Source organism: Nyctereutes procyonoides, unplaced genomic scaffold (genome assembly GCF_905146905.1).
Source record: "Nyctereutes procyonoides isolate TBG_1078 unplaced genomic scaffold, NYPRO_anot_genome, whole genome shotgun sequence".
NCBI lineage: Eukaryota > Metazoa > Chordata > Mammalia > Carnivora > Canidae > Nyctereutes > Nyctereutes procyonoides.
Genome location: NW_026575082.1, coordinates 23,239,132 through 23,262,454, shown reverse-complemented (window position 1 = coordinate 23,262,454; position 23,323 = coordinate 23,239,132). Strand labels below are relative to the sequence as shown.

The 23,323-nt window shown below is 45.4% G+C and overlaps 1 long non-coding RNA gene across 1 annotated transcript in view; it reads left to right on the top strand.

Moving 5' to 3' along the window:
• The first annotated feature begins 576 nt into the window (after window positions 1-576).
• LOC129514626 (uncharacterized) overlaps window positions 577-23,323 on the top strand; it is a 41,641-nt gene continuing 18,894 nt past the window's right edge. Inside the window, exons 1-2 of the long non-coding RNA XR_008665470.1 lie at window positions 577-670; window positions 1,234-1,347. This is a non-coding gene — a long non-coding RNA (uncharacterized LOC129514626). The remainder of the gene's footprint in view (window positions 671-1,233; window positions 1,348-23,323) is intronic.

The following is a 23,323-nucleotide window of genomic DNA, read 5'->3' as shown; positions in this document are numbered from 1 at the left end:
GAATTAAGAGAAAGGAAGTAGGGCAATAAGGATTTTGATAATTCTCCACTGAACTGAAATCATCTGTGGGGGATGAAATGAAGTTGGTCATAAAAGCTCTTCTTGAGATTTTCCTGCAGCTCTTCTCTGGCAAAATATCAACTTAGAGAAATTTCTTCATAGACTCTCTGTTTTTAGTTGTAAACATGGTGGGATGATGTTCTGGGCTGTTGCATCTGGGAGCCCAAGTAGGGTTCAGGAGATCACCCTTCTCCATTTGAAAGCTGTATTTCTGTAATTGAGACCAGAGCTTGACTCCTTGTGTCCGCAATGCTACTAAATTGAATTAGGGACTTTATGGGAAGAACAATGAGAGCCCAAATTCATGTATGAGCATGCAGATCTTTTAAGTGGTAATATGAAACAGGCCCAGCATTCTTGGGTTCTAAGCGTGGGTTTTAGAAAATGTGTTTAGTAACACAACTCTGATTGTTTAAGGGGACTTTGAGCATCTGAGGAGGGAGGTTTTAATTAGCCCCCTTTTATAAATGTGGAAATCAAGGGTCAGGAGAGTTAAAGAAGTTGCCTGAAGTTTCTCAAATAGAGCCGAGATTCAAAATGCTTCTTGTCTGATCCATGGACCTTCCTCTTCATTAGGAGGACACCCTAAGCTACTACTAAGCTCCACAAAGTGAGTAAAATCAGGTGTAAGTAGGTAAAGAAGTGAGGCCCTGATTGAAAAGGTTGTTTTGTAGGCCCGAGGTCATGGAGTTTGGTGTTGGTTCTGCCCTTGTGATTTAGCGTGTGTATGTGATACAGTGATTTAAACGAGGATTTATGAGCTCAGTGTTAATGTGGATGTGGGTGCTGTCTGGCTCTGCTCCTCAACACCAAGAGGACTCCACCTCAAACGTTTGTCCTTTTGTATACGCACCTGGTCCTGGGCTGGTGTCTCGGTGGACGAAGGCATGCCCTTATTCTGCAGCCACCGTTACATACCTGAGCACTAGCGATGTGCTGACTCCACCCACCTGGCCTCCCGGAGGGAGGACATGGCCCCCAAGAGGACACTGAACATTTCCTAAAGAGCTTTTACTCTGTGTGTGTGTGTGTGTGTGTGTGTGTGTGTATGTGTGTGTGTGGCAGGGGAGTTAAAAAAGATGAAAACGTATAGAAAGAGGTGCATTTAGCAGGACTTTTGGCTACAGATATGCTTGGGTGGCACAGCTCATTTTTCTTCATTTCCATCCTAAGGGACCCCACGCCACAGCCTGTCCTTGGAAGTTTCTCCTTTCCCTTCTTTCTTGTGGGTGCCTCTCCCCTCCAGTACAGAGTTATTGCAGATGGGGCGGAGGAACATGTTCCAGGGTAAGTATATATGTGTTCCCTCCACATTCAAAGGCTTTGTGGTTGGCAAACACTGGTTTTCCCATATTTTCCTTAATGCCATGACTCCGAATGGATATTAATAGTACTGGTCAAATAAGAATTGATTTAACAGAAAGGTTTTATTTGCATTCCTGTTTTCATCTCCAGCTTTAGTGTTGGGCTTGGCAATGCCTCAAAACAAACCTTTATATATTTTGTATATCCATACGCATGTGGGTGTATCCACATACATGTGAATACACACTTTATGTGTATACACACTCATCTCCGTATTTTGGATATGGTTGCTGAGAGTCCTGGAGTAGTGGACTAAGTACACTTTTATCCATTTGTTTTCAATTTAAGCAATTTAGCCATACGTCTCATGAATCACAAACGTGGACCTACTCTTGGACACAGTAATTTCTCTTTGGGAAATGATACCATGTAAATCTTTAAAAATAAAGAGAAAGTCATAAAACACATAGTTGTATTTTTTTTAAACATACGGGATATTTTAATTTACAGTTCACAGATTCTTTTCACACGAATTATCTCCTTTCATGTACGCAGTGACGCTCTAGGGGAGGTGGTTTTGTTTTTCCTCATTTTATAAATGAGGGAACAGGCATAGAGAAGTGATATGGTTTCTTTAAGGTTGGAAGTTGGATCTAATGGTAGAGTTTGGACAGTTTTGCCTAGTTTGGAAAGCAGGGAAACTCAACCAAGAGGATAGGACACTCGTCAAAAAGACGACAAAGCATTTGAATGTGCCTTAAGGGAGAAAATGGGAAATCTATGTCTTCCGGGCAATTTCTCTTTATCATACAATCCCCATTTCCCGATGGAGGAACTTGTTAACTATGGTGTGCCAATTTAATGCACATCGTGGAGCTCTTTATACTATAATTACAGAGACTGAAATGTGATGGAAAGTATTTATGGCATAATTTAACTTATAATTTAAAACATAAAAATTATATTCATAGAATAAGTATGAATGTGTAAACTATGCATTTTTAAGGATAAAAACTGGAAGAGGACATGGAAACAAAAACAGTTGTGTTCATGGGATGGGATTGTAACTAAATTTTCATAATATTTTTTCCTTCGTACATATAGAATTAACAATAAGTTTTAAAAATCCAAATACTATCAAAAATGAACATTTATTGAGTGCAGATACTGGCCTAAACGTTTTCCATGCCTAATTCCATTTAATCACAACTCTGTGAGGTAAATGTTATTATAATTTCCACTTGGTAGATGAGAACCATTTGTTTTAGGATGGTTAAATAACTTCTCCAAGGTTCTAAAGGGTAGGAGTCAAGATGGGGGCACTTGGGTTTATGCTCTGTTTCTTCCAACTCCAAATACCAACAGTCCTACAATATACGTCTTATAAAGGTGATAGTCATTTAATTGTGAAACTCATCTTAGGTGCCTATAAAGACTCTTTTGTCTCATTGTGGAAGAACTTTAGTTGATTGACAGATATTACCCATTCACACAGCGTTTAATTAGTTAGGAACTCTTTGTGGACCATCTATACCTACAGGACGAAATGCATTGAGGAAGTAGAGATTTACAACCTGTTTTGCACAACAAAGGTCCAGAATAGCAGAGGCTGCCATGAAAGCTGATTCTGACACCTTGCCCACTACCGATTTAATGGCAGCATTGACCAGCACCTTAGTTCAGGAAGTAGGTGTGTGTGACAATCCACGGGGTGCAAAAAGGGTTGCTATAGCTCCCATGCCAAGGAACAGTGCTAGCCCCAGGCTTTCCCCTGAATCTCCAGGAAGAAGGTCAGTATTTTATTGCTTCTGTTCTCCATTGGGAGGATAAATGCTTCAGTTCTCTACTTCACTTTGCCCAAGCATTAGCTTTGAGTTGAGAAGAAAAGATGTCCTCTTCTAGCAGAAGGGACCAGCCCGCGTTTCTTGGTTTTAATGGGGCTGGGATCTTTCCAGCGGTGTGGAATTCCTTCTAAGGCTTGAGTAATGACTCTATTGTAGAAACGTCCTTTCTTGCTGCTGGTTACAGCATTGCTGGTTTGCAGGAGCAGACTGCTCTTTGAAGGCGGGATTTACAGAAGGCTTTGGAGAATGGAACACAAAGTCGTTCTTCCACACTGCCCCCACCAGAGAGTTGACCTTCCAGCTATCTTTCCTTCATAGGATGGAGTTTCTAATCTGTAGGCTTCAGGTACCTGGCTCCTTACCTTTCCCATTTCCTTTATCAGAGCATGTGCACTTTCAAGGTCTTTGTTGTGAATCTTTTTGATTAGTGTCTTATCTTTTTTTGGTAGGGCTTCCTTGCTTTCCGGACTGAGCAAAATAGAATCACCCCACTCTATCCCCATCCACTTTTGTCTACTGCTCTCAGTTATTCACAGTCTTGAAATGTGTTCTTATTCTGGGGCTTTTATTCTTTGGTGTGAAGTTGATTGAGTATTAACGCTCCTGAATACTATGGGTAGCATTTCTGCTCTGCAAAGCACTTCACAGAGGTTAACTAATTAATCCTCTCAACACCTCTTGTCCTGTGGGGACAATTAATAGTTGGCCAACAATAGGAAGGAGAAGGGAAGCGATTCTTACTCTTTTCATAAAGGTCTTCAACCTTCAAAGCACATTTCCTGCCAATAGCTAGAATACAGACTATGGGAGACAGAGGAGAAGGGAGAGATTTTGAGAGGAAATTCCTCTACCACCTTCATGAAATTCCCCATTAAAGGTTTCGGTGCAGGGTCTTGAGTGGGTAAACTTTGTGGAGCTAGCTTTGTCTAAGGACTTGAGCAAGGGCTTAATCTTAATCCTCATTTTCCTTCTGATTTAGAATCATAGAATGTTAGGGGGTTCAGGCCTTGGAGATTCAACAAGGCCTTATAAATGCAAAAACTTGACCTTATAAATGCAAAAACTAAGGCAGAGGAAGGTTAGATTATTTTAAGGTGATAGAGAACTGATTGGTTTATTTATTGACACACCCTCGGCTTCTCTGATAGATAAGGTGTCTGCTTATCTTGAAGGTCTTATGAGAAAGTAGGAATTGACTGTGTCACTGGCCAGCACTAGGCTTAGCTATTGGACTATGTTCAGCCTGTGGTTCCTGAGTGAAGTGGCGGGACCTGGGGGAGCCAGCCAGCTGGTGGACCGTAGAAAAACAGAACCACCACCATTGTGCAAAAATGCCTTCATGTATATTCGGGGAAGACAGGGTATAGAATACATCATTTATCTTCAGAGAGTCAATGGATATTTGATATAAACAAACAGTCCATTATAGTGTTCACTGTAGCAAATTCTGTAATTACAAATTTTATGGCAACTCCCATTACTGAACCATTTTCATCCCTCTCCTCGCTGTCTGAGAAACCACAAATTGGGTAGAAATTTTCATGGCTAGACTCTGCCTGCTGGAGGATGGATGACTTCTGGGAGCACAGGGAAGGAAGGAAAATCTCATTAGCTACCTCTAAGTTATTGTTGAATGCGAAGAAATGTAAGCATATTCCTTTTCCAGTTTGCAAAAGAGTCGAATGTTTCTTTTCTCTGTATCGTGAAATTGTGAAAAATGAGGCAGTAAGACCTCATTTTCAAGGCTGTATAGAATCACTGAGAAATGTTGAGGGGAAAATGCTTTACTGAATCACTTCTAAGCGTGCTGGAGATGTGACTGCTCATAATTTCAGCGTCTACTCTGCCAGTGTTTACACTTTACATTTTCCTCTGCTCTGTCTTGATTGTGTCCATGCAATCCTGGGTTCCTGGAGTTAAAAAGATTTGAAACCCTGGCTGGGAGGAGAGAAGCTCAGCACGTGTCCGGGTTGGTGGTGTTTTTCTGAGGTGGCAAATTCTAGCCTCAGGGGTTAAAAGGATCAGTGTTTTTTTTTTTTTTTGTGCAGAGTCGATATTCTGCCAGATGCCAATAGGTGCTTGACAAACACCTCTTGAAAACACATAGTTGAGTAACAGAATTCCAGACACTAAAAAAAAAGAAGAAAAGAAAAAAACCAAAACAAAAAACACCCTCCCCTCACCCTGTCCTGTAGCTTCTTTGCTTAATCATGAACAGATTTCTTATCCTCCAGTCAGCCGCACGCTGTCTTCTCTGTGCATTGTCTGCCTGGGAACTCTCTCACCTCATTTTCCCATGGGTCTTGAGTCTAAGTCATCTTTCAAGACTTACCACAGTTTCTGGGTTTCCTCTGTTCCCCTAAGTGTCTCCTGATTATCTTAAGCTATAGGTAAATCTTCATTCTTAAAATTCAAGGAGCATTTGTTTTTTGTACTACCAGAATAAGATACTCGCTTATAAATGTTTTGTATGGTTTGCAAAGGGTTTCATATACATTCCTTGTCTCCCTACCTAGATTGTAAGTGCTTTGGGGCCAGCGGTCATCTAGTATGTATCTGACTTTAGTGTAAAGGGGAATTCTGAGGCAGTATATGCTTCATCTACTGTTGCCGAGTAGTAATCCAGGATGTGTGAAAAGGCGGTTTTTCCCTTCTAGGCTATAAGCTCTTTAAGGAAACATCTTTTTGTAATTCATCTTTTTTGTGCTTTACACTCACTTAATGCTTAAAAAATATTTGTCAAATGAATGATTTGTAATCTTCTGGGCTTTTCAGAGAGGACATTTGTCTTTAGCTTCTCCTCAAATCTCTAGGTGCTCATCAACTGTGTAGACTTTGGGGACCTCCACTTCTGATAGAACATTTTTTTAACTTCTGCTGATAATTATTTGTAGGGATTGTAGGTGTTTGGGATTATTTTTGATGCCGTTGTTCTTCCTCTAATACCCATGTCTTTGCAAAAATTGTTTCCATGGAAAGTGCCCATTGTGCATTTTTTCTTTGTCAATCATACATAAAGACACAAATTTGAAAAAAAGTAATATTGAGGATCCCTGGGTCGCTCAGTGGTTTAGCGCCTGCCTTTGGCCCAGGGCATAATCCTGGAGTCCGGGATTGAATACCACGTCGGGCTCCCTGCATGGAGCCTGCTTCTCCTTCTGCCTGTGTCTCTGCCTCTCTCTCTCTGTGTGTGTGTCTCTCATGAATAAATAAATAAAATCTTTTAAAAAAATAATATTGCTCTGTCATACACCTTCCTTGTGTTGTTGGTTTCTGCTTCCTTAGGCTTTATTTGGAAATAAATGGGGAGAAAAATATTGAATAACAGTATTCTCAAACTGTTGACCTATATAATCTGAAACAAAGATTTCCATGGTCATTTCCCTCCCTCTCTTTCTCCCTATTGCTATGGATCCATAGCTATACAATTGTATAACACCATCTTCTTGCACCCTTCTTCTTCACCACATGGTATCATGGACATTTTGTCTGAAAACCTGAATCCAACTGCTCTGTTGGCCTAGTTAACCTTTCTAGAAAATTTATTTTCCTACTTTTAAAAAAGCTCACCAGTATTATTTCCTAGAGTAATAATAAACTTATTTTTGAGTTGGATTCTGTGGTTGCCCTATAAACCATTCGCTGGTGAAATTATTGAGGGATTATAATTTACATAGTTCCACAGATGTACTAAATACTTAGAAATATCCAAAGAAGATGTTTCATGTATCTCTTCATTTAACAAACATATACTCAACATCTCTGTGATGTTTAGCGAAGCAGTAAAAAAAGGATGCATCTTATCCTTGCTTTCTGGAGGTTTGCAATTTAGAAGGTGGTAGGAAAAACATCAAAGTCAAGAAATTGAGACTTGAAATAGGGGTAGCCTGTCTATCTGGGACCTTAGAGACAAGATCCATTTGTTATGATTTTGAGTAATCTGAAGAGCTTAAGAGGGAGCTTTTAAATGAAGCCTTGATAGTTGACTAGATGAAGGAAGGGATGGGGTAGGAGCAAGGGAAGAGTGCTGTGGGCGAAGGAAAGAGCTGGAACAAAGACCCATGGATAAGAGGGCATGCGTAGTTTAGAGATAGGAAGGCCAGCAGGCAGAAGTGGGATGTCAGGGCACTGTTATTTGGGAGATGGGAAGGATGACAAAACAAAGCATTAAGGTTATTTTTTTAGAGAAAGAAGTAATGCTCATTCCTCTGTTTCATTTGTTGCTGCTGAAATGAATAATGTGGCAACATAATTATCATTGTTTCCGTAGATGAACCAAAAGTGCTGAGGCCAATGCCAAGGGAGAGAAAGGATTTGGGAAAGATAGCAGCAGATGTAGAGTTACCAAGTCATTGGCGGTAGCACCTTGATTGACTGGAGGAGCCTGGGTGGTGGATACTCAGTTGATCACTGGAGTGTCCTTGACAGACAAAATGTCACCATGGAATAGTAAACACTTGAATTTGCAAAAACTCAAAGAGAGAGCTCCTAAGGTCTAAATATGCTGTGTGACCTTGGGAAATAATTTTACTGTTCTAGATCTTAAGATCCTCTCTGAAAAATGAATTGGTCTGACAAGAAAGCCTTTGTGGTTTATTTGGCTCATCCTATGACTTTTTAAACCAGCGATTTTCAAGCTCCCTTAAACATCTGCTTCATTCCGGAGCCTCACTTGAGAGTCAGTATTAGGAATCAATTGTACTTTCCACTAAAACTGTCAGGGGTCCTCTACCCCCCACAAAGATTCTTCTGTAGATAATCTATGCTGAGAACAATCTGCAAAGTCTTTCCAGACTGATCCAGTCTGGATCAATCTTGCCCTTTCCAACCCTGGAATTCCTGGAGTTCTGGAAGAAATTCTAGAACTTCCTCTGATTCCTGGAGGATGGAGTCCTATTTTTAACCTTCTCTTACTTTTCAGTACTGAGCCTCATGGAATCTTAGGCTTATTCATTTCAAGAAATCTGCATCAAAAGTTCATGGGTATCAGATACTGGGGACACAGAGACATAACTTTCCCTTAAGGAGCACTGTCCAACTGGTAGGACATCTGTGCAAATGAAATAAACAACTGGCATTTTGTTGTTTGATTAAATGGACATTTAATACTTTTTCAAACGTGAAGCCCTATATATTTAATATTTGCTGTTTTTTCCCCTACTGGTCCATTAAATAATCATTCTCCAATATCTTTTTTTTTTTCATTCTCCAATATCTGAAGGAATATAAGGTCAGGGGAGTATGAAGGTTACATCACTCATTGTCAATTTATTAAACACAAAAGCAAAGGATGATTTATAAAGTTCTGCTACCAGTACCAGTGCCCTCTTTTATTTTTTAAAAGATTTTTTTTAAAACTTGATATGTATAGAGAGCGACAAGCAGAGAAAGCATGAGGGCAGGGGAGAGGTAGAGGGAGAAGGAGAGAGAGTCTTAAGCAGACTCTTCACAGAGCATAGACCCTGAAATCATGACCTGAGTTGAAACCAAGGGTTGGAGACTTAACTGTGCCCCCCAGGTGCCCTATACCAGTGCTCTCTTGAGGAGCTGGCCACAGATATATGTGCATTCAGTTGATTTCAAAAAACTTTAAGGACGTGTGTCCTTGTTTGACACTCCCCCACCCTCCCCTGCACCACTACTTCTCTTTCTCTTCAGCTTCCTCTGACTTCTCTTATTTTTATCCATTTTCTCACCCTCACCATTTTTCCTACTCTTTGACCAGTTTAGGTCCCTCATCCTCTTATAGACACCTTCACCAAGGGTTAATTATGTGCCAGGTACAGATCATTAATTTACTTAGATCATTATTTAATCCTAACAATATTTTTTATGGAAAAGGACATCGAAGCTCAGGGATGCTGTCATTTGGCCAAAGGCACACGACAAGGGGCAGAGCTCCAAGAGGAATAAACCGGTGAGTCTGCTATATCCCATTTCAGCAGATACATCTTCCTTGCGGAGCAATTTTCTTTCATTAACTGTGCCTGAAACGCTTCAGACAACCTCCAGAAAGTTAAGATGGTTTGTGTCTTCTTTTACAACAGATACAATTATTTGAGAAACCGGTGGCTAAAACTTGCAAAGTCTGCAGGGAAGAACTTCTGGGCCCTTTGGAGTTTTTTTTTTTACCAAGCACCACCGTCTCCTCAAAGGCAAGGAACAGCAATTAGGATAAAAGAGACCAGGAAATAAAAGGAATGAACAATGTAGTGATTGCCCTGGGAAAACCATAGCCTATCTTATATTTCTGTTTTAATAATGACCCCTAAGCTTTCCAGGGTGTTTTGGAACATACATGTTATCTTAAAACATGTTTTGAACTTTGGCATTTCAATGCCTTTACAAGGGCCTCCAAGAAGAAGGGAAGACTCTCTTAGCTGCAGTGAGTAGAACCATTAAATGTGTTTACCCGCTGACGTCCCAAACTACTTCTTGATTGGAAACAAAGGGGTGAAAAAGTCCTGGTGTTTATGTGTAAAGGGGCTTAGGGTTTTCATTCCTTTCCTTTTTTTGGCGGGGGTGGGGGGGTGTATTATTTTCCTGGAAGCTGTTTGGAGTGTTGTGCTTTTGATATATAAACTCTCTCTATATAGTTTAGCTGTGCTTGAAAACAATGTAAATTCAGAGTGAAGTATAATTCCTATTGCTACTTTAATTTTATATTGTCTACTGACCCAATAGTGGCTGGGAATTAATCTTAGAATCATACCCTAGTAGAACTAGTTATTGGATCCCTCTATATCTGACATTAACGATATGACTGGGGGACCTAGGAACCTGGTTCACTATCTTTTACCTTGTTTCAGGGGGCTCTCACATCTGGGAGTAAAATTTCCCTTAAATCAGAGGAAAGAACTGATGTGATTAGAATCCCCCTCGTTTGGGAGTTATAGTGCTTAGTGTTCTTCTCAGTTATGACTGCAGAGTCTATGCCTAGCAAGGGAAGGAACGGCTGCCTTCACCATGCTGAGCCGGGGCCTCTCCCCAGAGATGCTGCAGAGTGGGGTGTCAACCACTATGGAAGGTGTGTTTTCTGAGAGCTTCCAGTAGAGTCTCTAACTAAGGATGGAGGAGGAACGTGTCTGTTACAAATTGTACCAATGTTGTGACTTAAAGCAATATTATGCCCTTTATTGACTGATTGATTGATTTTATTTTTTTAGGGACTGGGGGGACAGAGGGAGTGGGAGACAGAGAATCATAGCCAGGCTCCAAGCCCAACTCAGGGCTTGATCTCACAACCCTGAGACGGTGACCTGAGCCAACATCAAGAGTTGGGCGCTTAACTGACTGAGCCACCCAGGTGCCCCTAAAGCAGCATTATGTCCTTTAAAGGGCCTATAATTGTGCTAAATTATATCATGACCAACAAGCATTTTTTCAGTATTTCCTATATGCCAGGCAATACACTAGGTACTAAGCATGCAAAACTAAATAAGGCACAATTCCTGTCCTCAAAAAGTTTCTTTATCCAACCAGAAATTGGGGAGACCTGAGCTTTTCTAATGCATTAGAGTTGCAAGGAAAAATGCTGATTGCATCCCTTAGTGAAAATTATAAGCTCAGATTTGAAATAATCAACTGTCATTACTACTAATTACCATAATTACTATTTGTCCACTATTAGTAATTTTTTGAATATTGTGAATAAAGCTGTTATGGACATGTGTGTAAAAGTCTTTGTGTGGACAGATTTTCATTTTTCTTGAGTAAATATCTTGGGATGGAATTGCTAGATCACACTGCATCTGTATTTTTAAATTTATAAACTTAAAAATAAACTTTTCCAAAGTGATCATCTCATTTTATATTCCCACCTGCAAAGCCTGAGAATTTTAGTTGCTCCACATTGTTGGAAATACTTGGTATTATTAGTCTTTTAAATTTTAGCCATTGTAGTGGGTGTGCAGAGATAGTTCATGTGGTTTTAATTAGCACTTCCAGATGACTCTTGATATGGAGCATCTTCTCATGTGTGCATTGGTCAAATATCTTGTTTTGTGAAATGACTTTTGCCCATTTTAACTTGTATTGCCTGACTTACTACTACTGAACTACAGAGTTAAACAAAAGATACTCTGGATACAATTCCTTCATCATATACATGAGTTTCTCCCAGTCTGTGGAGAAAATATGCATTTTATCCATGGTATCTTTCAGCAATTAAAGGTGTTCAAGTTTGATAAAGCCCAATTCATTAATTGTTTTCATATTATGATTTGTGCTTTTCATGACCTTATATCTAAGAAATCTTACCTTCCCTCAAGGTCACAAAATTTTTCTTATGCTTTCTTCTAGAATGTTTATATTTTATGCGTGGGCCTATAATACATTTTGAATTAACTTTTGTATGTGGTGTGAGGTAAGGGTTAAAATTCATATTTATCTATGTGGACATCCACTTGTTTCAGCACCAGCTGTTGAAAGGCTATCATTTCCCTTCATTGACTTTCCTTGGTGCCTTTGGGAAAATCAAGTGATCGAATATGTGTAGGTCTGTTTCTGGACTCTATTCTCACCCATGGATCTGTATATCTGACCTTATACCAATATCACATTGTCTTGCAAACTGTCTATTTATAGCAGGTCTTGGTAACAGGTGATGCAAGTCATTCCAATCTTTAAAATACTTTTTAAAAAAATATTTTGTTTATTTATTCATGAGAGACACACAGAGAAACAGAGGCAGAGACACAGGCAGAGGGAGAAGCAGGCTCCATGCAGGGAGCCCGATGTGGGACTCGATCCCAGGACTCTGGAATTATGCCCTGAGCCAAAGGCTGATGCTCAACCGCTGAGCCACCCAGGCGCCCCTAAAATTCTTTTCCTTTACAAAGATTGTTTTGCAATTTGTGGTCTCCTGCATTTTAGAATCAATGTGGTCAATTTTTACAAAATGCCTGCTAGAATTCTGATTGGAAAACATAGAATCTGTAGATTAGTTTGAGGATAATTTGTGTCTTAAGAATCCTGAGTCTTCCGATCCCTAGGGGTGGCATATCTCTTCACTTCAGTTCTTTTTAGTTTCTTTCAACAATGCTTTATTGACTTTAGCTATAGATCTTGCACACGTTGTGTTAAATTGTGTTCTTAAATATTTTGCTTTTGTATGATAGTGTATATGGCATTGTTTTTATATTGTGATTTTCAATTGCTCATTGCTAGCATATAGAATATATTGATTTTTGTATATTGACTGTGTCTGTTGTCACCTTGCTAAGTTGAATTCAGGCTCATAGAGGGACTCAGCTGTGCTCTATCAGCAGCCAACACCCTGAGGCTCCAGTAGAATAAGGGTCTTGGCCCTGCACAGGGAGTGTGAACAGTGGATGGTTGTGGCTGCAATTATGATTCCATTGCAGTACACATGCTGTGACTATCTGGCTCTGGCTCCTTTCCCCAGCTCATCTCTTGCTACTCCCTTTCCTACATACACAACTATTCTGAACTACCTCCAGCCTTGTGGATGAAGCCGTGGATTTTCTTGCTTCCTTAACTTTGTGCCAGTTGTAAAGCAGGCTTGAATCCAGAGCAAAGTGAAGGTACAAGGGGCCGGGGGGCCTGTACAGGTACAGAGGAGGAGAAACAAAGAACGCAGTGGTCTGGGCTCTTGCAGGGAGGCAGGCAGTAGGCCTCTTGGGAAACCATTTCTGTGACTCTTAGGGTGTCGGTCCCAGCCTCTGCTCAGATCGAGGGTGTAGCTTCTGTATTGTACTAGTTGGGTGCTCCCCCTTTCCAAAGGCTACGGGGACCTAGATATGGGGGTGAGGAAATGCAGAAGGGCAGGCCTGGGCTTGGGCGGGGGGAGAGCTTCTAAGAGCTAGATCTGGAAACAGCAGAGAAGAAAACTCAGGAGCTGGCAGGCCAGCACCTCACTGAATGTGGTGAATATTCACCTCTGAAAGGGGTAAATATCACATGCACCATTTATTCCTAGCAAATGGATTTAGTAATGACGGAATAAATCTGTTGTTTCTTCCTTCTTCCTTGTACACTTGGCACAAATTTGTTTTAATTATTTCAAGAGCTTATCAATTATACAGTCTGTTCAGATGCTGAACCTTTTCTGTCAGAATTTGACTCGTCCTTAAGATCAGGTGACCCTTAATGAAGGGCCAGTGAGACAGTGACAAGGCTTTTAAGAAAGGAAATGATTGCTGCTTGTAGAGGTGGACGTGTTCCCATGTGGAGTCAGTATTAGTAATGGGCACCTCGCCTTGAGAAGTACACTGGCTCTTCCTGAGCAGCTTGGAGGGGGTGGGGGGCATACAAAGCAATTGAGTTAAGCCCTTACTGAGATTGCTTTCTCTCCTTGGGATGAAAAATGATCAGATGTGCGGCACTTTGCTCAAAATTAGGAAAAGCTACTAGTGAATTTATCTCCAGAAAAATTGTTTGTTCCGATTCCTAGTCCTTGAAGAACACTACCCAATCTAGGGCCAACTGAGAGTTGGATGATTAAGGGTAATATTTTCTGAAGTTGATTTTAATCTATACTCTACAGAAAAGCTATTTGCTTAGATGAGTTTTGACTTGGAGGACACCTCTAGCTTGGCTGAGGTCCTAGAACTTGAGAGATAATTAACAGGTGATGTACAATTACCTCTTAGTAGGGCCAGTGTTAGCATAACAGGGTATCTCTGCTGGGCGCAGGTATATGTGGGTGCAGAGTTAGGAGACATTTCCCAGTTCTAAGCAACTGTTCACATTATCCGAGTAGCTTCTTTGATAAACAACGGCAACGCTGAGCACAACAACATGCTCTGTCTACCATTTGGGGTGAAGATACACACGAACCCTTCTGTTTGGTGTGAGAGAAGAATAGAGGTATGGGGGATAAAGATACTGGGTAAGCCAGAGGGCAGAGAGGAAAAAAGGTGTCCCCTAGAGAAGGTTTCCTGCAAAGTAAGAATTTGTTCTGAAGAGTAAGCCAGATCCTGCAACAAGGCCTTGGGGCAGAGAGGGACAGTGGTTGGTTATGGTGGGCAGTTGCTCGGATTCCCTGTCCAGCTACCCTTGTGGGACCTATGGACCCTCCCTGTGCACAGGTTATGAGAGTTCAGCAGGATCACTGTGCTCCCCCCTCCCCCATTTTAAATCCAGCACAAGTCAGAGCACTGTCCTTACACATTTTAATTTTTTTTTTTTTATTTATGATAGTCACACAGTGAGAGAGAGAGAGGCAGAGACACAGGCAGAGGGAGAAGCAGGCTCCATGCACCGGGAGCCCGACGTGGGATTCAATCCCGGGTCTCTAGGATGGCGCCCTGGGCCAAAGGCAAGCGCCAAACTGCTGTGCCACCCAGGGATCCCTGTCCTTACACATTTTGAGGAAGCCAGTGGGAACACCATGGTCCTGTTTGCAGGCATATCTGTGAAGGCCAAGAGGGCGCTCTCGCCTGTAGGATTCTGGCTCAGCTCATTTTCACTCAGGTGGATGGAGCAAAGTACTCAGAACAACAGTGGCCCGGAGGGAAGATCCTTGGGGGTGACCTCTGGTTCTGGTTGAGAAGGACTAGGAGCAGAGAAGTCTGGAGAATGAAACTGAGGGAAACCGAACTTCCCAAGAATCTATGGGCTGAGAAGAGGGGAGAGAGCAAAGGAGAGATGGGAATTCAGGAATTGCTAGGGGAGAGCGGCTGATGTGGAGAGCCTGGGCTGCTGTAAGACGCAAACAGGAAGAAACATAGGCAGGACACTTCTCTGGTCAGAGTTTGAGTGTTTTTTGAAATGGCAGATGGAAGTGGGCTGACCTTGAAAAAAAAAATGCCTCCATCTAGGCTAGAAAAAAAAACTAGAGGGATTACTGGAGAGGCATGAAAACAGAATGAGCTTCGGAAAACTAGTTATGCTTTAAACTCATGCTGAGCTGACTTAATTAAATATAAGCATGTATGCATATAATTCATAAGATCCATTTTATTAAACTCGAGATTCCATCATGCTGTCGTCAAAGCATATGTGCACCGGAACGACCTCAGCCATCATGCAATGAACGTGTCTGGGGAGAAAAGAAAGGGAAAGAGCTGTGGTACCGAGAGGAGGGCTCTTAGAGGAGCAGAGGTCTCAACCTAATGAACAAAAAATTCAATAAATAGTACTTACCAAGTGTCCATCCTATGCAGTATGCTGGACAGTCTAACGTCTGCTCTCAGGTGTTATTCTCTGGTAAAGTTCATAGCAACCATGTACCAGGATGCTCAAAGGAGGCGTGGCAGGACTACATGTCACAGGCCAGGTGGTACCAGCACTGATTAAGGCTATTCATAAGACGTTTTCCTGAGCATATTCATTGCATATCTAGAAACATTATTTTTATTAAATTTTTTTAAGGATTTATTTATTTATTTGAGATGGGGAGGGGAGTTGGGGACAGGCAGAGAGGAAGAGAGAGTTTTAAGCAGACTCCACAGTGAGTGCAGAGCCCCATGTGGGGCTTGATCTCATGACCCTGAGATCATGACCTGGGCCCAAACCAAGCGTTGGATGCCTACCTAACTCACTGAGCCACCCAAGTCCCCCAGAAATAGTATTTTTAATGAAATATTTTAGATACACAAAAATTTATAAAGGATAAAATGATGGATAGTATGTACCACCCAAATTAAGAAACAAAAATCAAAAACACACCTGAAGTGCCTTGTGTAACTATTCAAAGATGAGACATTTTGGTAAGTCTCATCTTTGAAATTCCAGCTGGTGGACTTCTTATGGGACGTGTCTTAGTTTGGGCTACTGTCACACTGTGTCGCAGACTGGGTGGCTTATAAGCAACCGAGACTTAGCTCTCATAGTTTGAGAGGCTGGGAGGTCCAAGATCGAGATGTCTGGGGAGGCCTGTCTGCAGCTCACAAACGGCTGTCTTCATGTGGTGCCTCGGGGGGAGGATGTGAGGGAGCTCTCTGGGCCTCGTGTCTGAAGGCATCAGCCGCATTCCTAAGGGCTCTGTACTTTCATGACCTCATCACCCCCCCTCAAGACCTCACCTCCAAATACTAGCACCTTGGGGGGTGTTAAGTTTCCGTGCATGGAAGGGCGGGCAGGGTCCCGAGCATGCAGCCTTGGAAGAATCAGAACTGTGATGAGGGAATCCAGCAAGAAGATAAGGGTGATTCGTCCCAGGAATACCCGACTGGAGAAACTTCCCTTTAATAAAGGAGTCTTGTTCTTTTGGTTTAAAACGAGGGGATCAGGAGACCTCCTGCTAACGCCTAGGCTTGGGACTTGATTTCTCCGAGAGGCTGAGGGTTTGGAATAATCCAGGGCAGAAATAAGAATGTAAAGGAGCACTTAGTCACCCCATAAGCGGGCCTAAGCTGCTTATCTCTGTTAGAACATAGGAATTTTTAAAGGAACAATTGTCTCCCTTTGAAGAAACTGTCAGCGCAAAAGCTTTTAAAAATAATTTCCTTGAGAAATGCATAATGCTCTTCTGCAGAACTTTCCGGCACTGTTTTGCAGCCTCTTCTATTTGTATGAGCTCTGGAATATTAAACATCCCTTGTGCAGACTCAGAAAATAGCTTGCTTATCACGCTGTGCCTGTCAGTTGCGTTGTGGATGCTGGGCCCGGCGCAGTGGAGCGGCGGGCAAGGCTGGCTGGGCGCAATGTGTGTGTGTGGGGTTGAGATCGGGCCCTTCAGGAGTCCTGGCCCTTGGGCATTCATAAAGGAGCAGGTGGGTTAGCAGGAGCTTTCTCCCCGCAAGCTGCCCGCCTTGCCTTCCCGGAGCTCCGATGGGTGAAATAGCTCTGTTCGGTCCTTAGGGCCCAGAAAAGCCTGCCTCGGAGGTCCCCGTGGGGGTGACGATGATCCTGACGATAAGGAGGACCTTCCAGTTTGGGCTGTGGCAAGGCTTTGGCTAAAAGGTTCCAGAAAAATTTAGCAGTTCCGAGGACCAACGGTAGGTTTGATCATGTGGCTAAATTCCACCAACCTAGGGTGACGGAGACAAAGGTGACATATTGAGCATGTGCCGTGTAAATACATAAAGTGGCCTGAGCCTTTTTTACATATTATCATTTTTATTCTTACGCCAAACGCTGTGACTTTCTCCATTTTAGAAAAGAAGAAGAGGCTAAGCAACTGGCTAGAGGTCACGCAGTCCAGAGGTAGCAGGGCTGGCTTTGAACCGAGTACAGCGTACCCTCAAGGTCTGTGCTCTTCTCACCTTGCCAATTATTCCCAAGTCAGTATGTATAAGAATCACCTGCAAGTGTAATCCAAAAAAAAAAAAAAAAAAAAAAATCAGACACTTGGCTCTTACCCCTTTGGGATTCTGATTTATTTAGAGTAGGGCTCCCTTTTTAAAAATGTGCATTTTCAACACTCCGTGAGTGATTTTGATGCAGGTGCTGAGACACCACAGTTTGAGAGCCCGTGGAGTACGGCTACATGGGTGGCGAGCTTCCTTTCTGGTGTCGGTAGCCGCGTAGGAATGGAAGAATGTGTCACGCGGGTGGAAGGTTAATTCGGATGGGTTAATTTCCTTGTCATGGGCAACCGCAAGGGGTGGCCTTCAGCTTCCCCTGTGGTTTGGGTTCCAGGCCCAGGTTAGCCCAAGTGTATGCCAATAGCCTGGGCCTCTCGCCTGCTGAAGGGACGCCTCACAGCCCAGGTGACCCTTGGAACTTCTCTGTTGTCTGCTTAAGGTCGGAAATTCTAGAAGGCAGCCAGTAGGGTCAGGGTTTTCTTGGACTTCCTGTCCCTATTTATCTCCGCTCCAAATTCCTCTAGGATAATTGGTTAGAACTGCAATGGTCTTGGACAGGAAACATGACCCCATTTCTTGGCAACTCATCCTCAGTGGCACATAATCCAACCATGGGCTCCAACCAGGAGCCATGGGGGCCAGTTCCAGAATGAAGCCTGGAAAGGAAAAACAGTTCAACTCAATCCTCCTGGATCTGGAACAAAGTCATTCATCAAGAAATACATATTGAGTGATTTCTCCTAAAGAACCCAGTGCAGCAGGTCGCAGCCCCCAGCAGCCTCTGTGGCAAGCAAAAGAGCAGAAAAGGCCAAACTGGCAAGGACCTCCATCCTCTCTTCTGCCCTCTGCTGTGCTGGACCGGCTTTTCTTTCCTCCCCCAGCCTGGGGCTTCCCTCCTGAGGCATCCACACACTGGTTGGCATGTCCTGGAGTGTGCGGGGCTAGCGCGGGGAAAGCTCCCCTCAACCTGATGCCCCAGGTCAGCCAGTCCCATCCTGGCACATGGGTGATGGAACTGCAAAGCCACCTACTGAGAAGATCCAGGGACAGAGCCGGGGACAAGGTGGCCACCGTGTGTCTGATTTCCACAGGGCTTTGAGGGCAAAGGGTTGTGAGCTCACTCTAGATAGTGTTGGTGATGTTCCGCGCTCTCCTGGGGGGACCAGGCTTTAAAGGGGAGAGCTTGGGCAGAAGAGAGGCAACCCTCCAACAAAAGCATTTCAGGAAGTGCCGGCAACGCGGCGGTAGGGGGGGGGGCACGACCTCAGAAGGCGTGATTTGAGTTTTGCGGGTGGGAGGCCTTGCGGGGGGTGAACCTGCGGGCCCTGGCACAGGTCCTGCGCTCCGGGTGCACCTGGCGCACCTGGCGGCTGGGCACTGCTCAAGTGCCCGGGCGAGCCTGGCCTCCAAGCTGAGTGAGTCTGCGGTGTGCGGGGCTCCCGTCCACGGACCTCTTTAGAGGGTCACTCCCTCCTCTATAGAGGGCTGCAGGGGGCTCCCTCCCGCAGAGGGGCTGCTCCGTGGCACTCAGGTGACGTGGGCCTCCGGCTGGCGCCCACACATCGTCTGAGCAATCCTTCAGCACAGAGGCAATGGGTTTTGATGGAGGTTGATTCCGCCCGCACCCAGGTAATGTCAGCAGGGCCCGAGCCACTCTCAGTTGTCACAATCGGGCGGTGGTGACGCTGCCAACCGGGATGCGGTGCGCAGAGGCCACAGACTGGCCGCTATCTGACTGTGCCCAGCAGCTCCCGACAGCCAGGGACCGTCCCACCCAGAGGCCAGCGGGTAAAGTGGAGAAGCCCGTTCCCACTTTCGTCAGGACGAAAGGACGCTTTTCCGATGGGCAGCGGGACAGGTGAGCAACGGCATTTAGGGCCAGGTGTGGGACTCCACATGCTCATTCAGGGATTTCAGGAGCGGCTTTGAACTCTAGCTGACATCCATGAATTCAGTGATGGGAAATAGCCTTGTTCACCATTTTCCCTGCAAGCTACAGAAGGGAAACTGGAATCGAACCTTCCCCTCTTCTCATTTTCCCCAGGCACCCCTGAAGGAGAAACTGTCCCTCTGTCCTGGGTCTCAGGTGCCCTGAACTGAATGGAAGGGCCGTGGACGGGCCGTATGTGGCTCTGGGAACAGCCACCTCCTGTTCCCGGGCAGGTCCTTAGCCCGCAAAGGCCCCTGTGCTGCTTGGCTCATAATTGTGTCCACAGTTTCCAACACACGGTTTGACACACACAAGACCCTTATTAAATATTTGTTGAACAGATGAATGACAGGGCACCCTACTGAGCTTCAATAATTCTTAGAAAAGTCCTTGCTCCACACTCTGAGAATGATTCCTGGTTTTAGAGGAGGGAGACCGCCAGTCGGGCAAGCTGGAGCAGGCCCTCGCTTGCTCGTCTGGGCCTCGGTTAACACCACGTCCCTCGCTTGTTCAGTGAAGGGTAGTGGCCCGTGTGCTCCGGTGGACTTGTCCCTGCACCCGGGCTCAGCTACTTCCAGTTGGTATCAGGGTTGGTCATGTGGCTTATCTCAAGGAGCTTTGGCTTCCTCATCTGTAATTTAGAGATGGTCTCTACTTGGCTCATAAAGTTCTAGAGGATTACGTGGTATAATGCGTGATGAGTGAAGACGTCCAAGAGATTTTTCTTGGAAGCTTGTAGATAGAAGGTCAGATAGAAAAGTACACAAAATTAGAACTATGTAAGTGTCATGGGACAATGATAAATGAGATAATAGGTGAAAACATCCAGCATCACGCCTGGCACTCGGAGGGAGTCAATAAACATGAATTCTCTTCTTAAGAAAAATGCCTGGGGACCACAGAGCAGGGATGGCTGGGCAGGTGAAGCTGGGGAGCACGGTGAGCCATGGAAGGGGGGTGTTAGACAGGTTTGCATTTGATGACCGCTCTAGTCCGTGTAATAGAGAACGATGTCATTTCCGGAGGAAGGAGAGGAAATGGGGACAAGGGTTGGAGGGGCGCGGATTGGGAAGCTGATGTGGGGAAACCGGAAAATGAATCACATGGGGACGAGAATACACGTGCTAAGACACAGCTAAGGCTGATGCGACAAGTGGTTTTTAGAGAAATAGATAGGTAAGGGCATATGCTTTTTTTTTTTCTAGATTTTTCCTGCAGTATGGATCTGTGCTGGAAGAGGCAGGCCTCGTGCTGGTTGGGTTGTTGCAGGGACAGGGACATTGGTGGTGCCAACAAGGGTGCAGCTCCATGAGTGGGGTCCAAGGTAGTGAAGAGGGATGTGAGTTCAGGAGGAGGGGAGCAGGCCAGGAGGGGAACCGAGGGCTCCGGCTATGCCGAAGGTGAGAGAGGACAGGGAGTGGCTCAGATGGGAGCACCCCACGGCTGCCGTTTTGCAGGAGCAGGAGTTCAGGGGGATGAGAAGCTCCACAGGGAGACTGTGCAAAGGGGTGTGGTGGGAGAGGTGGGTCCTTGGAGAAGAGGGGACGGAGCTCCGGCAACACTGACTTTGCCCAGAACTGGTGGAGGGTGAGGCAGACCAGGATGGAGTCAGCTGGGGAACCCTTGCCACTCGCTATGGGTCAAGTCGCGTCCTCCCTGAAGAGACATGTTGAAGCCATCACCCCGGTCCTTCAGGATGTGACCTTATTCGGAATCAGGGTCCCTGCAGGTGTAATGAGTCAAGGCAGGCCATGCTGCGGTGGGGGCCTTCGTCTCACAGTCCTAGTGTCCTTGCAGGATGGGAGAGAGCCAGGTGCGGCCTGCCACGGGGGAAGGAGGGGCGGCAGGATGACAGAGCAGCCAGGGGGCCAAGGCGGCCGGCAACCGAGCATGTGTCTCGGGTGTTGCAGGCCCCCCAGGCTGTGGCCCTGGGCCCTCCTGGCCGCCCTCACACAGCACGCGGCACCCCGGGTGGGGTCGCGGGGACCTCCTGCCCCCTCCTCTGGACCCGACACCTGGCCGGACCATGCCCGACTTCGGCAGGTGCTTCCTATTGCTTTGGAATCTCCTTCAAGCTGATTCAGGCTCTCCCCGACCTGCGGAGCGGGCCCTGACTTCTGCTCCGGCCAGCCACGCCGCCAGGGACCGTACCCCGGGTTACGGGGCGCCCTCTCCTGGGTTCGCTCATTTAGGTCACTTACAACGTGCTTTTCTGGGGCACCAGCGTCCTGCTGGGCCTTGAGTGCTGATGGGCTCTCTTGGCTCGTTACAGAAAACTAGAAAGCACACGTCTAAAAAGTCACGATGTAATTTTTTTTGTCATGAGAACAATCCAAACGCAGGCTACTCGGCCTCAGGGAGCCCCAACACCAACACACGCACACAACTGATCAAATGGTGGGGAGGGGGGAAGCAAGACTCTTTGATTAACTCAGATATATTTTGGGGGGGGGTTGTTTTAAATTGCCCTAATAAGACATAGGACATGTGTTTTTTTTTGTTTTTTTTGTTTTTTTAAATAACACCTTCTCTTGACATCTGTCACAATACAATCTGATTTATACGACCTTCTGGGCACGTCTGCACATTGTAAAACTAGATCTACTTAGACTGAGACTGAATGGAACTTAGAAAAACCAAGAGTGGGACCTTCTTCTGAAAGGGGGGCCGTGACTGCATCTGCACAGCTCAGCGCGGGGAACAGCTCCTGGACGTTTATTTAGGAACATGGCACTGGTGACTGTCTCTGGAGAGAGGACCCCAGACGTAGAGTCAGGGGGAGGGAAGAAAGGGGGACTTTTCACCTTGTAGGATTTTATGCTGATTTTCGTTTAACCACGTGTGTGTAGGAGAGAGAAAGGAAGGGAGGAAGGAACGGGGAGGGAAGAGGAAGGAAGAGGCCTGGAGAAATACGGGGGCTCAGGCTGGACGAAAACTAGATGGCAAAAACAAGGGCCCTACAAGGAGGGGTCAGGCTTGGGTATGGGGTATCTGCCCCTGGCTTCTGTCAGGGACACGCGCGCACGCACGCTCGGCCTTAATGACCAAGTCTGCTATCTTTAGAAAGCCAGATTCTCAGTAGGCTTTTTAGGGAGAGATGATGTCATTTCTGACGTGAACCCAGGCTCCCAGGCACAGTTCCCCTGGTGGTTTACATGCTCCTTGTCTGCACCCCGGTCGTTGTCCCTGGGGAGTCTCAGGCACCTTGGTCCTTTGAACACTACAGACTGCTCTTGGGCCCTCTTCCCTGGGGCCGGCCACTTCCCATGTCATTTCCTCATCCTGGTGGCTTCCAGGTCGGCCTTTCCTTCTCTGTTTGATGAGCTGCGCGCAGAAGACGGGATAAGCGCTTTGCAGAGCTGGAGAGGTTGCTGGAAAGGGGGGCTCAGCGTCCTCAGGTGGCCTAGTGGTGTGCAGAGGGACATGGGCCCATTGCACAGCTCGTTCCCACGCCCGTCGCAGGGCTCTTCCCACAGGCTGGCACCCACGTCGCCCGCCTCCTGCTGTGCCGGCAGAGCAAGGGCGGCATGGGGAGCCTTGGGGACAGGCTGTGGGGACCGCACGGCGGCTGAGCTCCGTCACTGCTCAGCCTCTCTGGAGACCATCGTCACCTCGAAGGTGTCGGTTGCCTCCACTGAAGGGATAGTTTCCGGATGCCTCACTCATCAGTGGTTTGGTCTCTAACCCTCTCCAGCACGTGCCTGACTCGTGTTCGTACTCGTGCCAGCCAGCCCAACGGGTGACACGTGGTGGGCGTGCCGCTACTTTGTGCTGAGTTGATGCACCGACTTACCAGTTACAAGGGAGACAACGGAACCATCCATGTGCAAGGAGAATCCAGATGAACAAAAGTGTGTCAAAGGACAGAAAGCAGGGACAGAAGCTGTGTGAACCCATGTCCTGGAGGGTGTGTGTGTGAGTGAGTGAGTGAGTGAGTGAGTGAGTGTGTGCACAGAATAGGAGAGAAGGGG